This window comes from Carassius gibelio, chromosome A11 (genome assembly GCF_023724105.1).
Source record: "Carassius gibelio isolate Cgi1373 ecotype wild population from Czech Republic chromosome A11, carGib1.2-hapl.c, whole genome shotgun sequence".
Classification (NCBI taxonomy): Eukaryota; Metazoa; Chordata; class Actinopteri; order Cypriniformes; family Cyprinidae; genus Carassius; species Carassius gibelio.
In genome coordinates, this window is record NC_068381.1 from 25792811 (window position 1) to 25810713 (window position 17903).

The window sequence follows — 17903 nt, forward strand, 5'->3', positions numbered from 1 at the left end:
GAAAAAAAACACAACAACAAAATAAGCCGGAGAAAAACAAGCACAGAGCGAGCCAGCCAGGAGTCGAACCTAGAATCTTCTGATCCGTAGTCAGACGCGTTATCCATTGCGCAACTGGCCCACCAAAAGTAAAGACCCCCGATTGTTACAGACTTGTTGGTTTTCGATGTGACGGTGGCAAGCATTGATGTCTGCTCATTCTCACCTTGTTATCAGGAGAACAGACTACCAGCCCTCCAGCCCTCCAGCCCTCCAGCCCACCAGCCCAGCAGCCCACGAGCTCTCCAGCCCACCACCCCTCCCTGGTGGTCTAGTGGTTAGGATTCGGCGCTCTCACCGCCGCGGCCCGGGTTCGATTCCCGGTCAGGGAAAGCTCTTTTGCCTTCCAATTGTGGACTGCGAATTCAAGCTCTGCTGACAGCTGTGAGAAAGCCAGCTCCAAGCCAAAACATTGGTGGGAACATGAAAAAAACAACTCCTTCGAGCCGGAGTTGAACCAGCGACCTAAGGATGGCCAACACTCCAACCTACAGTCCTCCGCTCTACCAGCTGAGCTATCGAAGGGGCTAAGGGCTAGTCAGAACCTCGACATATCAGGGTTCTGTAGCTCTACTGCTGGCCAAAAAGTCACTTCTGGTGCAGAAAGATTTGCTGGATTTTTGAGGAGGGAAGCAAAAAGGAGCATGCATTCCCATACCGGGAGTTGAACCCGGGCCGCCTGGGTGAAAACCAGGAATCCTAACCGCTAGACCATATGGGATCTGGACACTTTAAACTGGCCATGGGCTTCTGGCGCACTTTCCATACATGTGGTCAGCGTGGGCGCAGGACCTTGTAGTGGCCTGTTGCTTTAGTTCTGTGACTGTAACAATGTGATAATAATTTGGCAAAACAAGAATTATCCAAATGGAAGGTTTTCTGAATTATATAGTGTTGTATGCATTCAGGGAATCTGTTTTTTCACTCAACCCGGGGGTTCAGTGTATTTGGGCAGATTCCTGTGATTGCAGAATTGATTCCTCAAACTGGTAATTAAGCTCTTGTCCAAGTGAAAATACTCGTGTCATCCATTTGAAAACACACACGGCAACCTTTATCTAGAGGAAAAACTGGAGTCAACCCCTGGCTGCGTACGAGAAAACCAGGAATCCTAACTGCTAGACCATATGGGAACTGGCCAGCTTTAACTGGCCACAAGCTTGTGGGCCACTTTCCATAAATGTGGCCAGTGTGGGCGCAGGGTTTTGTAGTGGCCTGTTGCTTTTGGTGTGTGACTGTAACAATGTGATAATAATTTGGCAATACAAGAATCATCCGAAGGGACGGTTTACTGAAATATATAGTGTTGCATGCATTCAAGGGACATGTTTGTTGACTCACACATGGTTCAGTTTTTTGGCCAGAATCCTGTGATTGCTGAATTTATACCTCGAACTGGTAATTAAGGTCTTGTCCGGGTGAAAATACTTGTGTCATGCATCTGAAAACACACATGGCAACCGTTATCTAGAGGAAAAACTGCCTATCGTCGGTCTGTCAAGGTACAAAACTGACATGTTGTGAGGTTAATAATGAAAGTGAGACCAATTTTTAATCCGCAAAATTGCTGATTATTCGCTCGTTCAGTTTAATGCAGATTACAAATTACTCTCAATGTCCAGGTGGCAATTAGTGATAAGGCTTCAAAATGGCAAGCCTGTGACATCAAAACCACATGGCATTGCACCCTTCAAAGTAGTAAAGCGGTTACAGAGTAGCGATGAAATTGTTCATTCTAGAATCAACTGGCCCACCAGCCTGCATTTTGTGAGACGAATGGCAATACCAAAGCATGTCCGCGTCTCCCCTAGACATCGGAATGGGTGTGCAGAATGTGCCTTTTTTTGGAAAAAATAGAAGAATGCCTAGAGAGTTGCCTTTTCTTTTGGACTTTGGAGAAAAAAAACACAACAACAAAATAAGCCGGAGAAAAACAAGCACAGAGCGAGCCAGCCAGGAGTCGAACCTAGAATCTTCTGATCCGTAGTCAGACGCGTTATCCATTGCGCAACTGGCCCACCAAAAGTAAAGACCCCCGATTGTTACAGACTTGTTGGTTTTCGATGTGACGGTGGCAAGCATTGATGTCTGCTCATTCTCACCTTGTTATCAGGAGAACAGACTACCAGCCCTCCAGCCCTCCAGCCCTCCAGCCCACCAGCCCAGCAGCCCACGAGCCCTCCAGCCCACCATCCCTCCCTGGTGGTCTAGTGGTTAGGATTCGGCGCTCTCACCGCCGCGGCCCGGGTTCGATTCCCGGTCAGGGAAAGCTCTTTTGCCTTCCAATTGTGGACTGCGAATTCAAGCTCTGCTGACAGCTGTGAGAAAGCCAGCTCCAAGCCAAAACATTGGTGGGAACATGAAAAAAACACCTCCTTCGAGCCGGAGTTGAACCAGCGACCTAAGGATGGCCAACACTCCAACCTACAGTCCTCCGCTCTACCAGCTGAGCTATCGAAGGGGCTAAGGGCTAGTCAGAACCTCGACATATCAGGGTTCTGTAGCTCTACTGCTGGCCAAAAAGTCACTTCTGGTGCAGAAAGATTTGCTGGATTTTTGAGGAGGGAAGCAAAAAGGAGCATGCATTCCCATACCGGGAGTTGAACCCGGGCCGCCTGGGTGAAAACCAGGAATCCTAAACGCTAGACCATATGGGATCTGGACACTTTAAACTGGCCATGGGCTTCTGGCGCACTTTCCATACATGTGGTCAGCGTGGGCGCAGGACCTTGTAGTGGCCTGTTGCTTTAGTTCTGTGACTGTAACAATGTGATAATAATTTGGCAAAACAAGAATTATCCAAATGGACGGTTTTCTGAATTATATAGTGTTGTATGCATTCAGGGAATCTGTTTTTTCACTCAACCCGGGGGTTCAGTGTATTTGGGCAGATTCCTGTGATTGCAGAATTGATTCCTCAAACTGGTAATTAAGCTCTTGTCCAAGTGAAAATACTCGTGTCATCCATTTGAAAACACACACGGCAACCTTTATCTAGAGGAAAAACTGGAGTCAACCCCTGGCTGCGTACGAGAAAACCAGGAATCCTAACTGCTAGACCATATGGGAACTGGCCAGCTTTAACTGGCCACAAGCTTGTGGGCCACTTTCCATAAATGTGGCCAGTGTGGGCGCAGGGTTTTGTAGTGGCCTGTTGCTTTTGGTGTGTGACTGTAACAATGTGATAATAATTTGGCAATACAAGAATCATCCGAAGGGACGGTTTACTGAAATATATAGTGTTGCATGCATTCAAGGGACATGTTTGTTGACTCACACATGGTTCAGTTTTTTGGCCAGAATCCTGTGATTGCTGAATTTATACCTCGAACTGGTAATTAAGGTCTTGTCCGGGTGAAAATACTTGTGTCATGCATCTGAAAACACACATGGCAACCGTTATCTAGAGGAAAAACTGCCTATCGTCGGTCTGTCAAGGTACAAAACTGACATGTTGTGAGGTTAATAATGAAAGTGAGACCAATTTTTAATCCGCAAAATTGCTGATTATTCGCTCGTTCAGTTTAATGCAGATTACAAATTACTCTCAATGTCCAGGTGGCAATTAGTGATAAGGCTTCAAAATGGCAAGCCTGTGACATCAAAACCACATGGCATTGCACCCTTCAAAGTAGTAAAGCGGTTACAGAGTAGCGATGAAATTGTTCTTTCTAGAATCAACTGGCCCACCAGCCTGCATTTTGTGAGACGAATGGCAATACCAAAGCATGTCCGCGTCTCCCCTAGACATCGGAATGGGTGTGCAGAATGTGCCTTCTTTTGGAAAAAATAGAAGAATGCCTAGAGAGTTGCCTTTTCTTTTGGACTTTGGAGAAAAAAAACACAACAACAAAATAAGCCGGAGAAAAACAAGCACAGAGCGAGCCAGCCAGGAGTCGAACCTAGAATCTTCTGATCCGTAGTCAGACGCGTTATCCATTGCGCAACTGGCCCACCAAAAGTAAAGACCCCCGATTGTTACAGACTTGTTGGTTTTCGATGTGACGGTGGCAAGCATTGATGTCTGCTCATTCTCACCTTGTTATCAGGAGAACAGACTACCAGCCCTCCAGCCCACCAGCCCACCAGCCCAGCAGCCCACGAGCCCTCCAGCCCACCATCCCTCCCTGGTGGTCTAGTGGTTAGGATTCGGCGCTCTCACCGCCGCGGCCCGGGTTCGATTCCCGGTCAGGGAAAGCTCTTTTGCCTTCCAATTGTGGACTGCGAATTCAAGCTCTGCTGACAGCTGTGAGAAAGCCAGCTCCAAGCCAAAACATTGGTGGGAACATGAAAAAAACACCTCCTTCGAGCCGGAGTTGAACCAGCGACCTAAGGATGGCCAACAATCCAACCTACAGTCCTCCGCTCTACCAGCTGAGCTATCGAAGGGGCTAAGGGCTAGTCAGAACCTCGACATATCAGGGTTCTGTAGCTCTACTGCTGGCCAAAAAGTCACTTCTGGTGCAGGAAGATTTGCTGGATCAGAACCTCGACATATCAGGGTTCTGTAGCTTTACTGCTGGCCAAAAAGTCACTTCTGGTGCAGGAAGATTTGCTGGATTTTTGAGGAGGGAAGCAAAAAGGAGCATGCATTCCCATACCGGGAGTTGAACCCGGGCCGCCTGGGTGAAAACCAGGAATCCTAACCGCTAGACCATATGGGATTTGGACACTTTAAACTGGCCATGGGCTTCTGGCGCACTTTCCATACATGTGGTCAGCGTGGGCGCAGGACCTTGTAGTGGCCTGTTGCTTTAGTTCTGTGACTGTAACAATGTGATAATAATTTGGCAAAACAAGAATTATGCAAAAGGACGGTTTTCTGAATTATATAGTGTTGTATGCATTCAGGGAATCTGTTTTTTCACTCAACCCGGGGGTTCAGTGTATTTGGGCAGATTCCTGTGATTGCAGAATTGATTCCTCAAACTGGTAATTAAGCTCTTGTCCAAGTGAAAATACTCGTGTCATCCATTTGAAAACACACACGGCAACCTTTATCTAGAGGAAAAACTGGAGTCAACCCCTGGCTGCGTACGAGAAAACCAGGAATCCTAACTGCTAGACCATATGGGAACTGGCCAGCTTTAACTGGCCACAAGCTTGTGGGCCACTTTCCATAAATGTGGCCAGTGTGGGCGCAGGGTTTTGTAGTGGCCTGTTGCTTTTGGTGTGTGACTGTAACAATGTGATAATAATTTGGCAATACAAGAATCATCCGAAGGGACGGTTTACTGAAATATATAGTGTTGCATGCATTCAAGGGACATGTTTGTTGACTCACACATGGTTCAGTTTTTTGGCCAGAATCCTGTGATTGCTGAATTTATACCTCGAACTGGTAATTAAGGTCTTGTCCAGGTGAAAATACTTGTGTCATGCATCTGAAAACACACATGGCAACCGTTATCTAGAGGAAAAACTGCCTATCGTCGGTCTGTCAAGGTACAAAACTGACATGTTGTGAGGTTAATAATGAAAGTGAGACCAATTTTTAATCCGCAAAATTGCTGATTATTCGCTCGTTCAGTTTAATGCAGATTACAAATTATTCTCAATGTCCAGGTGGCAATTAGTGATAAGGCTTCAAAATGGCAAGCCTGTGACATCAAAACCACATGGCATTGCACCCTTCAAAGTAGTAAAGCGGTTACAGAGTAGCGTTGAAATTGTTCTTTCTAGAATCAACTGGCCCACCAGCCTGCATTTTGTGAGACGAGTGGCAATACCAAAGCATGTCCGTGTCTCCCCTAGACATCGGAATGGGTGTGCAGAATGTGCCTTTTTTTGGAAAAAATAGAAGAATGCCTAGAGAGTTGCCTTTTCTTTTGGACTTTGGAGAAAAAAAACACAACAACAAAATAAGCCGGAGAAAAACAAGCACAGAGCGAGCCAGCCAGGAGTCGAACCTAGAATCTTCTGATCCGTAGTCAGACGCGTTATCCATTGCGCCACTGGCCCACCAATAGTAAAGACCCCCGATTGTTACAGACTTGTTGGTTTTCGATGTGACGGTGGCAAGCATTGATGTCTGCTCATTCTCACCTTGTTATCAGGAGAACAGACTACCAGCCCTCCAGCCCACCAGCCCACCAGCCCAGCAGCCCACGAGCCCTCCAGCCCACCATCCCTCCCTGGTGGCCTAGTGGTTAGGATTCGGCGCTCTCACCGCCGCGGCCCGGGTTCGATTCCCGGTCAGGGAAAGCTCTTTTGCCTTCCAATTGTGGACTGCGAATTCAAGCTCTGCTGACAGCTGTGAGAAAGCCAGCTCCAAGCCAAAACATTGGTGGGAACATGAAAAAAACACCTCCTTCGAGCCGGAGTTGAACCAGCGACCTAAGGATGGCCAACAATCCAACCTACAGTCCTCCGCTCTACCAGCTGAGCTATCGAAGGGGCTAAGGGCTAGTCAGAACCTCGACATATCAGGGTTCTGTAGCTCTACTGCTGGCCAAAAAGTCACTTCTGGTGCAGGAAGATTTGCTGGATTTTTGAGGAGGGAAGCAAAAAGGAGCATGCATTCCCATACCGGGAGTTGAACCCGGGCCGCCTGGGTGAAAACCAGGAATCCTAACAGCTAGACCATATGGGATTTGGACACTTTAAACTGGCCATGGGCTTCTGGGGCACTTTCCATACATGTGGTCAGCGTGGGCGCAGGACCTTGTAGTGGCCTGTTGCTTTAGTTCTGTGACTGTAACAATGTGATAATAATTTGGCAAAACAAGAATTATCCAAAAGGACGGTTTTCTGAATTATAGTGTTGTATGCATTCAGGGAATCTGTTTTTTCACTCAACCCGGGGGTTCAGTGTATTTGGGCAGATTCCTGTGATTGCAGAATTGATTCCTCAAACTGGTAATTAAGCTCTTGTCCAAGTGAAAATACTCGTGTCATCCATTTGAAAACACACACGGCAACCTTTATCTAGAGGAAAAACTGGAGTCAACCCCTGGCTGCGTACGAGAAAACCAGGAATCCTAACTGCTAGACCATATGGGAACTGGCCAGCTTTAACTGGCCACAAGCTTGTGGGCCACTTTCCATAAATGTGGCCAGTGTGGGTGCAGGGTTTTGTAGTGGCCTGTTGCTTTTGGTGTGTGACTGTAACAATGTGATAATAATTTGGCAATACAAGAATCATCCGAAGGGACGGTTTACTGAAATATATAGTGTTGCATGCATTCAAGGGACATGTTTGTTGACTCACACATGGTTCAGTTTTTTGGCCAGAATCCTGTGATTGCTGAATTTATACCTCGAACTGGTAATTAAGGTCTTGTCCAGTTGAAAATACTTGTGTCATGCATCTGAAAACACACATGGCAACCGTTATCTAGAGGAAAAACTGCCTATCGTCGGTCTGTCAAGGTACAAAACTGACATGTTGTGAGGTTAATAATGAAAGTGAGACCAATTTTTAATATGCTGATTATTCGCTCGTTCAGTTTAATGCAGATTACAAATTATTCTCAATGTCCAGGTGTCAATTAGTGATAAGGCTTCAAAATGGCAAGCCTGTGACATCAAAACCACATGGCATTGTACCCTTCAAAGTAGTAAAGCGGTTACAGAGTAGCGATGAAATTGTTCATTCTAGAATCAACTGGCCCACCAGCCTGCATTTTGTGAGACGAATGGCAATACCAAAGCATGTCCGCGTCTCCCCTAGACATCGGAATGGGTGTGCAGAATGTGCCTTTTTTTGGAAAAAATAGAAGAATGCCTAGAGAGTTGCCTTTTCTTTTGGACTTTGGAGAAAAAAAACACAACAACAAAATAAGCCGGAGAAAAACAAGCACAGAGCGAGCCAGCCAGGAGTCGAACCTAGAATCTTCTGATCCGTAGTCAGACGCGTTATCCATTGCGCAACTGGCCCACCAAAAGTAAAGACCCCCGATTGTTACAGACTTGTTGGTTTTCGATGTGACGGTGGCAAGCATTGATGTCTGCTCATTCTCACCTTGTTATCAGGAGAACAGACTACCAGCCCTCCAGCCCTCCAGCCCTCCAGCCCTCCAGCCCACCGGCCCAGCAGCCCACGAGCCCTCCAGCCCACCACCCCTCCCTGGTGGTCTAGTGGTTAGGATTCGGCGCTCTCACCGCCGCGGCCCGGGTTCGATTCCCGGTCAGGGAAAGCTCTTTTGCCTTCCAATTGTGGACTGCGAATTCAAGCTCTGCTGACAGCTGTGAGAAAGCCAGCTCCAAGCCAAAACATTGGTGGGAACATGAAAAAAACAACTCCTTCGAGCCGGAGTTGAACCAGCGACCTAAGGATGGCCAACACTCCAACCTACAGTCCTCCGCTCTACCAGCTGAGCTATCGAAGGGGCTAAGGGCTAGTCAGAACCTCGACATATCAGGGTTCTGTAGCTCTACTGCTGGCCAAAAAGTCACTTCTGGTGCAGAAAGATTTGCTGGATTTTTGAGGAGGGAAGCAAAAAGGAGCATGCATTCCCATACCGGGAGTTGAACCCGGGCCGCCTGGGTGAAAACCAGGAATCCTAACCGCTAGACCATATGGGATCTGGACACTTTAAACTGGCCATGGGCTTCTGGCGCACTTTCCATACATGTGGTCAGCGTGGGCGCAGGACCTTGTAGTGGCCTGTTGCTTTAGTTCTGTGACTGTAACAATGTGATAATAATTTGGCAAAACAAGAATTATCCAAATGGAAGGTTTTCTGAATTATATAGTGTTGTATGCATTCAGGGAATCTGTTTTTTCACTCAACCCGGGGGTTCAGTGTATTTGGGCAGATTCCTGTGATTGCAGAATTGATTCCTCAAACTGGTAATTAAGCTCTTGTCCAAGTGAAAATACTCGTGTCATCCATTTGAAAACACACACGGCAACCTTTATCTAGAGGAAAAACTGGAGTCAACCCCTGGCTGCGTACGAGAAAACCAGGAATCCTAACTGCTAGACCATATGGGAACTGGCCAGCTTTAACTGGCCACAAGCTTGTGGGCCACTTTCCATAAATGTGGCCAGTGTGGGCGCAGGGTTTTGTAGTGGCCTGTTGCTTTTGGTGTGTGACTGTAACAATGTGATAATAATTTGGCAATACAAGAATCATCCGAAGGGACGGTTTACTGAAATATATAGTGTTGCATGCATTCAAGGGACATGTTTGTTGACTCACACATGGTTCAGTTTTTTGGCCAGAATCCTGTGATTGCTGAATTTATACCTCGAACTGGTAATTAAGGTCTTGTCCGGGTGAAAATACTTGTGTCATGCATCTGAAAACACACATGGCAACCGTTATCTAGAGGAAAAACTGCCTATCGTCGGTCTGTCAAGGTACAAAACTGACATGTTGTGAGGTTAATAATGAAAGTGAGACCAATTTTTAATCCGCAAAATTGCTGATTATTCGCTCGTTCAGTTTAATGCAGATTACAAATTACTCTCAATGTCCAGGTGGCAATTAGTGATAAGGCTTCAAAATGGCAAGCCTGTGACATCAAAACCACATGGCATTGCACCCTTCAAAGTAGTAAAGCGGTTACAGAGTAGCGATGAAATTGTTCATTCTAGAATCAACTGGCCCACCAGCCTGCATTTTGTGAGACGAATGGCAATACCAAAGCATGTCCGCGTCTCCCCTAGACATCGGAATGGGTGTGCAGAATGTGCCTTTTTTTGGAAAAAATAGAAGAATGCCTAGAGAGTTGCCTTTTCTTTTGGACTTTGGAGAAAAAAAACACAACAACAAAATAAGCCGGAGAAAAACAAGCACAGAGCGAGCCAGCCAGGAGTCGAACCTAGAATCTTCTGATCCGTAGTCAGACGCGTTATCCATTGCGCAACTGGCCCACCAAAAGTAAAGACCCCCGATTGTTACAGACTTGTTGGTTTTCGATGTGACGGTGGCAAGCATTGATGTCTGCTCATTCTCACCTTGTTATCAGGAGAACAGACTACCAGCCCTCCAGCCCTCCAGCCCTCCAGCCCACCAGCCCAGCAGCCCACGAGCCCTCCAGCCCACCATCCCTCCCTGGTGGTCTAGTGGTTAGGATTCGGCGCTCTCACCGCCGCGGCCCGGGTTCGATTCCCGGTCAGGGAAAGCTCTTTTGCCTTCCAATTGTGGACTGCGAATTCAAGCTCTGCTGACAGCTGTGAGAAAGCCAGCTCCAAGCCAAAACATTGGTGGGAACATGAAAAAAACACCTCCTTCGAGCCGGAGTTGAACCAGCGACCTAAGGATGGCCAACACTCCAACCTACAGTCCTCCGCTCTACCAGCTGAGCTATCGAAGGGGCTAAGGGCTAGTCAGAACCTCGACATATCAGGGTTCTGTAGCTCTACTGCTGGCCAAAAAGTCACTTCTGGTGCAGAAAGATTTGCTGGATTTTTGAGGAGGGAAGCAAAAAGGAGCATGCATTCCCATACCGGGAGTTGAACCCGGGCCGCCTGGGTGAAAACCAGGAATCCTAAACGCTAGACCATATGGGATCTGGACACTTTAAACTGGCCATGGGCTTCTGGCGCACTTTCCATACATGTGGTCAGCGTGGGCGCAGGACCTTGTAGTGGCCTGTTGCTTTAGTTCTGTGACTGTAACAATGTGATAATAATTTGGCAAAACAAGAATTATCCAAATGGACGGTTTTCTGAATTATATAGTGTTGTATGCATTCAGGGAATCTGTTTTTTCACTCAACCCGGGGGTTCAGTGTATTTGGGCAGATTCCTGTGATTGCAGAATTGATTCCTCAAACTGGTAATTAAGCTCTTGTCCAAGTGAAAATACTCGTGTCATCCATTTGAAAACACACACGGCAACCTTTATCTAGAGGAAAAACTGGAGTCAACCCCTGGCTGCGTACGAGAAAACCAGGAATCCTAACTGCTAGACCATATGGGAACTGGCCAGCTTTAACTGGCCACAAGCTTGTGGGCCACTTTCCATAAATGTGGCCAGTGTGGGCGCAGGGGTTTGTAGTGGCCTGTTGCTTTTGGTGTGTGACTGTAACAATGTGATAATAATTTGGCAATACAAGAATCATCCGAAGGGACGGTTTACTGAAATATATAGTGTTGCATGCATTCAAGGGACATGTTTGTTGACTCACACATGGTTCAGTTTTTTGGCCAGAATCCTGTGATTGCTGAATTTATACCTCGAACTGGTAATTAAGGTCTTGTCCGGGTGAAAATACTTGTGTCATGCATCTGAAAACACACATGGCAACCGTTATCTAGAGGAAAAACTGCCTATCGTCGGTCTGTCAAGGTACAAAACTGACATGTTGTGAGGTTAATAATGAAAGTGAGACCAATTTTTAATCCGCAAAATTGCTGATTATTCGCTCGTTCAGTTTAATGCAGATTACAAATTACTCTCAATGTCCAGGTGGCAATTAGTGATAAGGCTTCAAAATGGCAAGCCTGTGACATCAAAACCACATGGCATTGCACCCTTCAAAGTAGTAAAGCGGTTACAGAGTAGCGATGAAATTGTTCATTCTAGAATCAACTGGCCCACCAGCCTGCATTTTGTGAGACGAATGGCAATACCAAAGCATGTCCGCGTCTCCCCTAGACATCGGAATGGGTGTGCAGAATGTGCCTTTTTTTGGAAAAAATAGAAGAATGCCTAGAGAGTTGCCTTTTCTTTTGGACTTTGGAGAAAAAAAACACAACAACAAAATAAGCCGGAGAAAAACAAGCACAGAGCGAGCCAGCCAGGAGTCGAACCTAGAATCTTCTGATCCGTAGTCAGACGCGTTATCCATTGCGCAACTGGCCCACCAAAAGTAAAGACCCCCGATTGTTACAGACTTGTTGGTTTTCGATGTGACGGTGGCAAGCATTGATGTCTGCTCATTCTCACCTTGTTATCAGGAGAACAGACTACCAGCCCTCCAGCCCTCCAGCCCTCCAGCCCACCAGCCCAGCAGCCCACGAGCCCTCCAGCCCACCATCCCTCCCTGGTGGTCTAGTGGTTAGGATTCGGCGCTCTCACCGCCGCGGCCCGGGTTCGATTCCCGGTCAGGGAAAGCTCTTTTGCCTTCCAATTGTGGACTGCGAATTCAAGCTCTGCTGACAGCTGTGAGAAAGCCAGCTCCAAGCCAAAACATTGGTGGGAACATGAAAAAAACACCTCCTTCGAGCCGGAGTTGAACCAGCGACCTAAGGATGGCCAACACTCCAACCTACAGTCCTCCGCTCTACCAGCTGAGCTATCGAAGGGGCTAAGGGCTAGTCAGAACCTCGACATATCAGGGTTCTGTAGCTCTACTGCTGGCCAAAAAGTCACTTCTGGTGCAGAAAGATTTGCTGGATTTTTGAGGAGGGAAGCAAAAAGGAGCATGCATTCCCATACCGGGAGTTGAACCCGGGCCGCCTGGGTGAAAACCAGGAATCCTAAACGCTAGACCATATGGGATCTGGACACTTTAAACTGGCCATGGGCTTCTGGCGCACTTTCCATACATGTGGTCAGCGTGGGCGCAGGACCTTGTAGTGGCCTGTTGCTTTAGTTCTGTGACTGTAACAATGTGATAATAATTTGGCAAAACAAGAATTATCCAAATGGACGGTTTTCTGAATTATATAGTGTTGTATGCATTCAGGGAATCTGTTTTTTCACTCAACCCGGGGGTTCAGTGTATTTGGGCAGATTCCTGTGATTGCAGAATTGATTCCTCAAACTGGTAATTAAGCTCTTGTCCAAGTGAAAATACTCGTGTCATCCATTTGAAAACACACACGGCAACCTTTATCTAGAGGAAAAACTGGAGTCAACCCCTGGCTGCGTACGAGAAAACCAGGAATCCTAACTGCTAGACCATATGGGAACTGGCCAGCTTTAACTGGCCACAAGCTTGTGGGCCACTTTCCATAAATGTGGCCAGTGTGGGCGCAGGGGTTTGTAGTGGCCTGTTGCTTTTGGTGTGTGACTGTAACAATGTGATAATAATTTGGCAATACAAGAATCATCCGAAGGGACGGTTTACTGAAATATATAGTGTTGCATGCATTCAAGGGACATGTTTGTTGACTCACACATGGTTCAGTTTTTTGGCCAGAATCCTGTGATTGCTGAATTTATACCTCGAACTGGTAATTAAGGTCTTGTCCGGGTGAAAATACTTGTGTCATGCATCTGAAAACACACATGGCAACCGTTATCTAGAGGAAAAACTGCCTATCGTCGGTCTGTCAAGGTACAAAACTGACATGTTGTGAGGTTAATAATGAAAGTGAGACCAATTTTTAATCCGCAAAATTGCTGATTATTCGCTCGTTCAGTTTAATGCAGATTACAAATTACTCTCAATGTCCAGGTGGCAATTAGTGATAAGGCTTCAAAATGGCAAGCCTGTGACATCAAAACCACATGGCATTGCACCCTTCAAAGTAGTAAAGCGGTTACAGAGTAGCGATGAAATTGTTCTTTCTAGAATCAACTGGCCCACCAGCCTGCATTTTGTGAGACGAATGGCAATACCAAAGCATGTCCGTGTCTCCCCTAGACATCGGAATGGGTGTGCAGAATGTGCCTTTTTTTGGAAAAAATAGAAGAATGCCTAGAGAGTTGCCTTTTCTTTTGGACTTTGGAGAAAAAAAACACAACAACAAAATAAGCCGGAGAAAAACAAGCACAGAGCGAGCCAGCCAGGAGTCGAACCTAGAATCTTCTGATCCGTAGTCAGACGCGTTATCCATTGCGCCACTGGCCCACCAAAAGTAAAGACCCCCGATTGTTACAGACTTGTTGGTTTTCGATGTGACGGTGGCAAGCATTGATGTCTGCTCATTCTCACCTTATTATCAGGAGAACAGACTACCAGCCCTCCAGCCCACCAGCCCACCAGCCCAGCAGCCCACGAGCCCTCCAGCCCACCATCCCTCCCTGGTGGTCTAGTGGTTAGGATTCGGCGCTCTCACCGCCGCGGCCCGGGTTCGATTCCCGGTCAGGGAAAGCTCTTTTGCCTTCCAATTGTGGACTGCGAATTCAAGCTCTGCTGACAGCTGTGAGAAAGCCAGCTCCAAGCCAAAACATTGGTGGGAACATGAAAAAAACACCTCCTTCGAGCCGGAGTTGAACCAGCGACCTAAGGATGGCCAACAATCCAACCTACAGTCCTCCGCTCTACCAGCTGAGCTATCGAAGGGGCTAAGGGCTAGTCAGAACCTCGACATATCAGGGTTCTGTAGCTCTACTGCTGGCCAAAAAGTCACTTCTGGTGCAGGAAGATTTGCTGGATCAGAACCTCGACATATCAGGGTTCTGTAGCTTTACTGCTGGCCAAAAAGTCACTTCTGGTGCAGGAAGATTTGCTGGATTTTTGAGGAGGGAAGCAAAAAGGAGCATGCATTCCCATACCGGGAGTTGAACCCGGGCCGCCTGGGTGAAAACCAGGAATCCTAACCGCTAGACCATATGGGATTTGGACACTTTAAACTGGCCATGGGCTTCTGGCGCACTTTCCATACATGTGGTCAGCGTGGGCGCAGGACCTTGTAGTGGCCTGTTGCTTTAGTTCTGTGACTGTAACAATGTGATAATAATTTGGCAAAACAAGAATTATGCAAAAGGACGGTTTTCTGAATTATATAGTGTTGTATGCATTCAGGGAATCTGTTTTTTCACTCAACCCGGGGGTTCAGTGTATTTGGGCAGATTCCTGTGATTGCAGAATTGATTCCTCAAACTGGTAATTAAGCTCTTGTCCAAGTGAAAATACTCGTGTCATCCATTTGAAAACACACACGGCAACCTTTATCTAGAGGAAAAACTGGAGTCAACCCCTGGCTGCGTACGAGAAAACCAGGAATCCTAACTGCTAGACCATATGGGAACTGGCCAGCTTTAACTGGCCACAAGCTTGTGGGCCACTTTCCATAAATGTGGCCAGTGTGGGCGCAGGGTTTTGTAGTGGCCTGTTGCTTTTGGTGTGTGACTGTAACAATGTGATAATAATTTGGCAATACAAGAATCATCCGAAGGGACGGTTTACTGAAATATATAGTGTTGCATGCATTCAAGGGACATGTTTGTTGACTCACACATGGTTCAGTTTTTTGGCCAGAATCCTGTGATTGCTGAATTTATACCTCGAACTGGTAATTAAGGTCTTGTCCAGGTGAAAATACTTGTGTCATGCATCTGAAAACACACATGGCAACCGTTATCTAGAGGAAAAACTGCCTATCGTCGGTCTGTCAAGGTACAAAACTGACATGTTGTGAGGTTAATAATGAAAGTGAGACCAATTTTTAATCCGCAAAATTGCTGATTATTCGCTCGTTCAGTTTAATGCAGATTACAAATTATTCTCAATGTCCAGGTGGCAATTAGTGATAAGGCTTCAAAATGGCAAGCCTGTGACATCAAAACCACATGGCATTGCACCCTTCAAAGTAGTAAAGCGGTTACAGAGTAGCGTTGAAATTGTTCTTTCTAGAATCAACTGGCCCACCAGCCTGCATTTTGTGAGACGAGTGGCAATACCAAAGCATGTCCGTGTCTCCCCTAGACATCGGAATGGGTGTGCAGAATGTGCCTTTTTTTGGAAAAAATAGAAGAATGCCTAGAGAGTTGCCTTTTCTTTTGGACTTTGGAGAAAAAAAACACAACAACAAAATAAGCCGGAGAAAAACAAGCACAGAGCGAGCCAGCCAGGAGTCGAACCTAGAATCTTCTGATCCGTAGTCAGACGCGTTATCCATTGCGCCACTGGCCCACCAATAGTAAAGACCCCCGATTGTTACAGACTTGTTGGTTTTCGATGTGACGGTGGCAAGCATTGATGTCTGCTCATTCTCACCTTGTTATCAGGAGAACAGACTACCAGCCCTCCAGCCCACCAGCCCACGAGCCCTCCAGCCCACCATCCCTCCCTGGTGGTCTAGTGGTTAGGATTCGGCGCTCTCACCGCCGCGGCCCGGGTTCGATTCCCGGTCAGGGAAAGCTCTTTTGCCTTCCAATTGTGGACTGCGAATTCAAGCTCTGCTGACAGCTGTGAGAAAGCCAGCTCCAAGCCAAAACATTGGTGGGAACATGAAAAAAACACCTCCTTCGAGCCGGAGTTGAACCAGCGACCTAAGGATGGCCAACAATCCAACCTACAGTCCTCCGCTCTACCAGCTGAGCTATCGAAGGGGCTAAGGGCTAGTCAGAACCTCGACATATCAGGGTTCTGTAGCTCTACTGCTGGCCAAAAAGTCACTTCTGGTGCAGGAAGATTTGCTGGATCAGAACCTCGACATATCAGGGTTCTGTAGCTTTACTGCTGGCCAAAAAGTCACTTCTGGTGCAGGAAGATTTGCTGGATTTTTGAGGAGGGAAGCAAAAAGGAGCATGCATTCCCATACCGGGAGTTGAACCCGGGCCGCCTGGGTGAAAACCAGGAATCCTAACCGCTAGACCATATGGGATTTGGACACTTTAAACTGGCCATGGGCTTCTGGCGCACTTTCCATACATGTGGTCAGCGTGGGCGCAGGACCTTGTAGTGGCCTGTTGCTTTAGTTCTGTGACTGTAACAATGTGATAATAATTTGGCAAAACAAGAATTATGCAAAAGGACGGTTTTCTGAATTATATAGTGTTGTATGCATTCAGGGAATCTGTTTTTTCACTCAACCCGGGGGTTCAGTTTTTTGGCCAGAATCCTGTGATTGCTGAATTTATACCTCGAACTGGTAATTAAGGTCTTGTCCGGGTGAAAATACTTGTGTCATGCATCTGAAAACACACATGGCAACCGTTATCTAGAGGAAAAACTGCCTATCGTCGGTCTGTCAAGGTACAAAACTGACATGTTGTGAGGTTAATAATGAAAGTGAGACCAATTTTTAATCCGCAAAATTGCTGATTATTCGCTCGTTCAGTTTAATGCAGATTACAAATTACTCTCAATGTCCAGGTGGCAATTAGTGATAAGGCTTCAAAATGGCAAGCCTGTGACATCAAAACCACATGGCATTGCACCCTTCAAAGTAGTAAAGCGGTTACAGAGTAGCGATGAAATTGTTCATTCTAGAATCAACTGGCCCACCAGCCTGCATTTTGTGAGACGAATGGCAATACCAAAGCATGTCCGCGTCTCCCCTAGACATCGGAATGGGTGTGCAGAATGTGCCTTTTTTTGGAAAAAATAGAAGAATGCCTAGAGAGTTGCCTTTTCTTTTGGACTTTGGAGAAAAAAAACACAACAACAAAATAAGCCGGAGAAAAACAAGCACAGAGCGAGCCAGCCAGGAGTCGAACCTAGAATCTTCTGATCCGTAGTCAGACGCGTTATCCATTGCGCAACTGGCCCACCAAAAGTAAAGACCCCCGATTGTTACAGACTTGTTGGTTTTCGATGTGACGGTGGCAAGCATTGATGTCTGCTCATTCTCACCTTGTTATCAGGAGAACAGACTACCAGCCCTCCAGCCCTCCAGCCCACCAGCCCAGCAGCCCACGAGCCCTCCAGCCCACCATCCCTCCCTGGTGGTCTAGTGGTTAGGATTCGGCGCTCTCACCGCCGCGGCCCGGGTTCGATTCCCGGTCAGGGAAAGCTCTTTTGCCTTCCAATTGTGGACTGCGAATTCAAGCTCTGCTGACAGCTGTGAGAAAGCCAGCTCCAAGCCAAAACATTGGTGGGAACATGAAAAAAACACCTCCTTCGAGCCGGAGTTGAACCAGCGACCTAAGGATGGCCAACAATCCAACCTACAGTCCTCCGCTCTACCAGCTGAGCTATCGAAGGGGCTAAGGGCTAGTCAGAACCTCGACATATCAGGGTTCTGTAGCTCTACTGCTGGCCAAAAAGTCACTTCTGGTGCAGGAAGATTTGCTGGATCAGAACCTCGACATATCAGGGTTCTGTAGCTTTACTGCTGGCCAAAAAGTCAC

General features: G+C 46.9%; 18 non-coding genes across 18 annotated transcripts; all 18 read right to left on the minus strand.

Annotated features, from left to right (window-relative positions):
• Positions 1-476: 476 nt before the first annotated feature.
• On the minus strand, positions 477-564 carry trnay-gua (transfer RNA tyrosine (anticodon GUA)). The gene is given in 2 exon segments: positions 477-512; positions 528-564. It is a non-coding gene; the product is annotated as a tRNA-Tyr (tRNA).
• A 124-nt stretch (positions 565-688) lies between these two features.
• Positions 689-760, minus strand: trnae-uuc (transfer RNA glutamic acid (anticodon UUC)). The gene has a single exon. It is a non-coding gene; the product is annotated as a tRNA-Glu (tRNA).
• Positions 761-2412: 1652 nt separating this feature from the next.
• trnay-gua (transfer RNA tyrosine (anticodon GUA)) lies at positions 2413-2500 on the minus strand. Its single transcript is given in 2 exon segments — positions 2413-2448; positions 2464-2500. It is a non-coding gene; the product is annotated as a tRNA-Tyr (tRNA).
• Positions 2501-4340: 1840 nt separating this feature from the next.
• On the minus strand, positions 4341-4428 carry trnay-gua (transfer RNA tyrosine (anticodon GUA)). The gene is given in 2 exon segments: positions 4341-4376; positions 4392-4428. It is a non-coding gene; the product is annotated as a tRNA-Tyr (tRNA).
• A 203-nt stretch (positions 4429-4631) lies between these two features.
• trnae-uuc (transfer RNA glutamic acid (anticodon UUC)) lies at positions 4632-4703 on the minus strand. Its single transcript has one exon. It is a non-coding gene; the product is annotated as a tRNA-Glu (tRNA).
• Positions 4704-5927: 1224 nt separating this feature from the next.
• trnar-acg (transfer RNA arginine (anticodon ACG)) lies at positions 5928-6000 on the minus strand. Its single transcript has one exon. It is a non-coding gene; the product is annotated as a tRNA-Arg (tRNA).
• A 347-nt stretch (positions 6001-6347) lies between these two features.
• Positions 6348-6435, minus strand: trnay-gua (transfer RNA tyrosine (anticodon GUA)). Its single transcript is given in 2 exon segments — positions 6348-6383; positions 6399-6435. It is a non-coding gene; the product is annotated as a tRNA-Tyr (tRNA).
• A 1846-nt stretch (positions 6436-8281) lies between these two features.
• trnay-gua (transfer RNA tyrosine (anticodon GUA)) lies at positions 8282-8369 on the minus strand. Its single transcript is given in 2 exon segments — positions 8282-8317; positions 8333-8369. It is a non-coding gene; the product is annotated as a tRNA-Tyr (tRNA).
• Positions 8370-8493: 124 nt separating this feature from the next.
• Positions 8494-8565, minus strand: trnae-uuc (transfer RNA glutamic acid (anticodon UUC)). The gene has a single exon. It is a non-coding gene; the product is annotated as a tRNA-Glu (tRNA).
• Positions 8566-10217: 1652 nt separating this feature from the next.
• On the minus strand, positions 10218-10305 carry trnay-gua (transfer RNA tyrosine (anticodon GUA)). Its single transcript is given in 2 exon segments — positions 10218-10253; positions 10269-10305. It is a non-coding gene; the product is annotated as a tRNA-Tyr (tRNA).
• A 1848-nt stretch (positions 10306-12153) lies between these two features.
• trnay-gua (transfer RNA tyrosine (anticodon GUA)) lies at positions 12154-12241 on the minus strand. Its single transcript is given in 2 exon segments — positions 12154-12189; positions 12205-12241. It is a non-coding gene; the product is annotated as a tRNA-Tyr (tRNA).
• Positions 12242-13661: 1420 nt separating this feature from the next.
• Positions 13662-13734, minus strand: trnar-acg (transfer RNA arginine (anticodon ACG)). The gene has a single exon. It is a non-coding gene; the product is annotated as a tRNA-Arg (tRNA).
• Positions 13735-14081: 347 nt separating this feature from the next.
• Positions 14082-14169, minus strand: trnay-gua (transfer RNA tyrosine (anticodon GUA)). Its single transcript is given in 2 exon segments — positions 14082-14117; positions 14133-14169. It is a non-coding gene; the product is annotated as a tRNA-Tyr (tRNA).
• Positions 14170-14372: 203 nt separating this feature from the next.
• trnae-uuc (transfer RNA glutamic acid (anticodon UUC)) lies at positions 14373-14444 on the minus strand. The gene has a single exon. It is a non-coding gene; the product is annotated as a tRNA-Glu (tRNA).
• A 1224-nt stretch (positions 14445-15668) lies between these two features.
• On the minus strand, positions 15669-15741 carry trnar-acg (transfer RNA arginine (anticodon ACG)). The gene has a single exon. It is a non-coding gene; the product is annotated as a tRNA-Arg (tRNA).
• Positions 15742-16072: 331 nt separating this feature from the next.
• Positions 16073-16160, minus strand: trnay-gua (transfer RNA tyrosine (anticodon GUA)). The gene is given in 2 exon segments: positions 16073-16108; positions 16124-16160. It is a non-coding gene; the product is annotated as a tRNA-Tyr (tRNA).
• A 203-nt stretch (positions 16161-16363) lies between these two features.
• trnae-uuc (transfer RNA glutamic acid (anticodon UUC)) lies at positions 16364-16435 on the minus strand. Its single transcript has one exon. It is a non-coding gene; the product is annotated as a tRNA-Glu (tRNA).
• A 1234-nt stretch (positions 16436-17669) lies between these two features.
• trnay-gua (transfer RNA tyrosine (anticodon GUA)) lies at positions 17670-17757 on the minus strand. The gene is given in 2 exon segments: positions 17670-17705; positions 17721-17757. It is a non-coding gene; the product is annotated as a tRNA-Tyr (tRNA).
• Between the last annotated feature and the right edge of the window lie 146 nt (positions 17758-17903).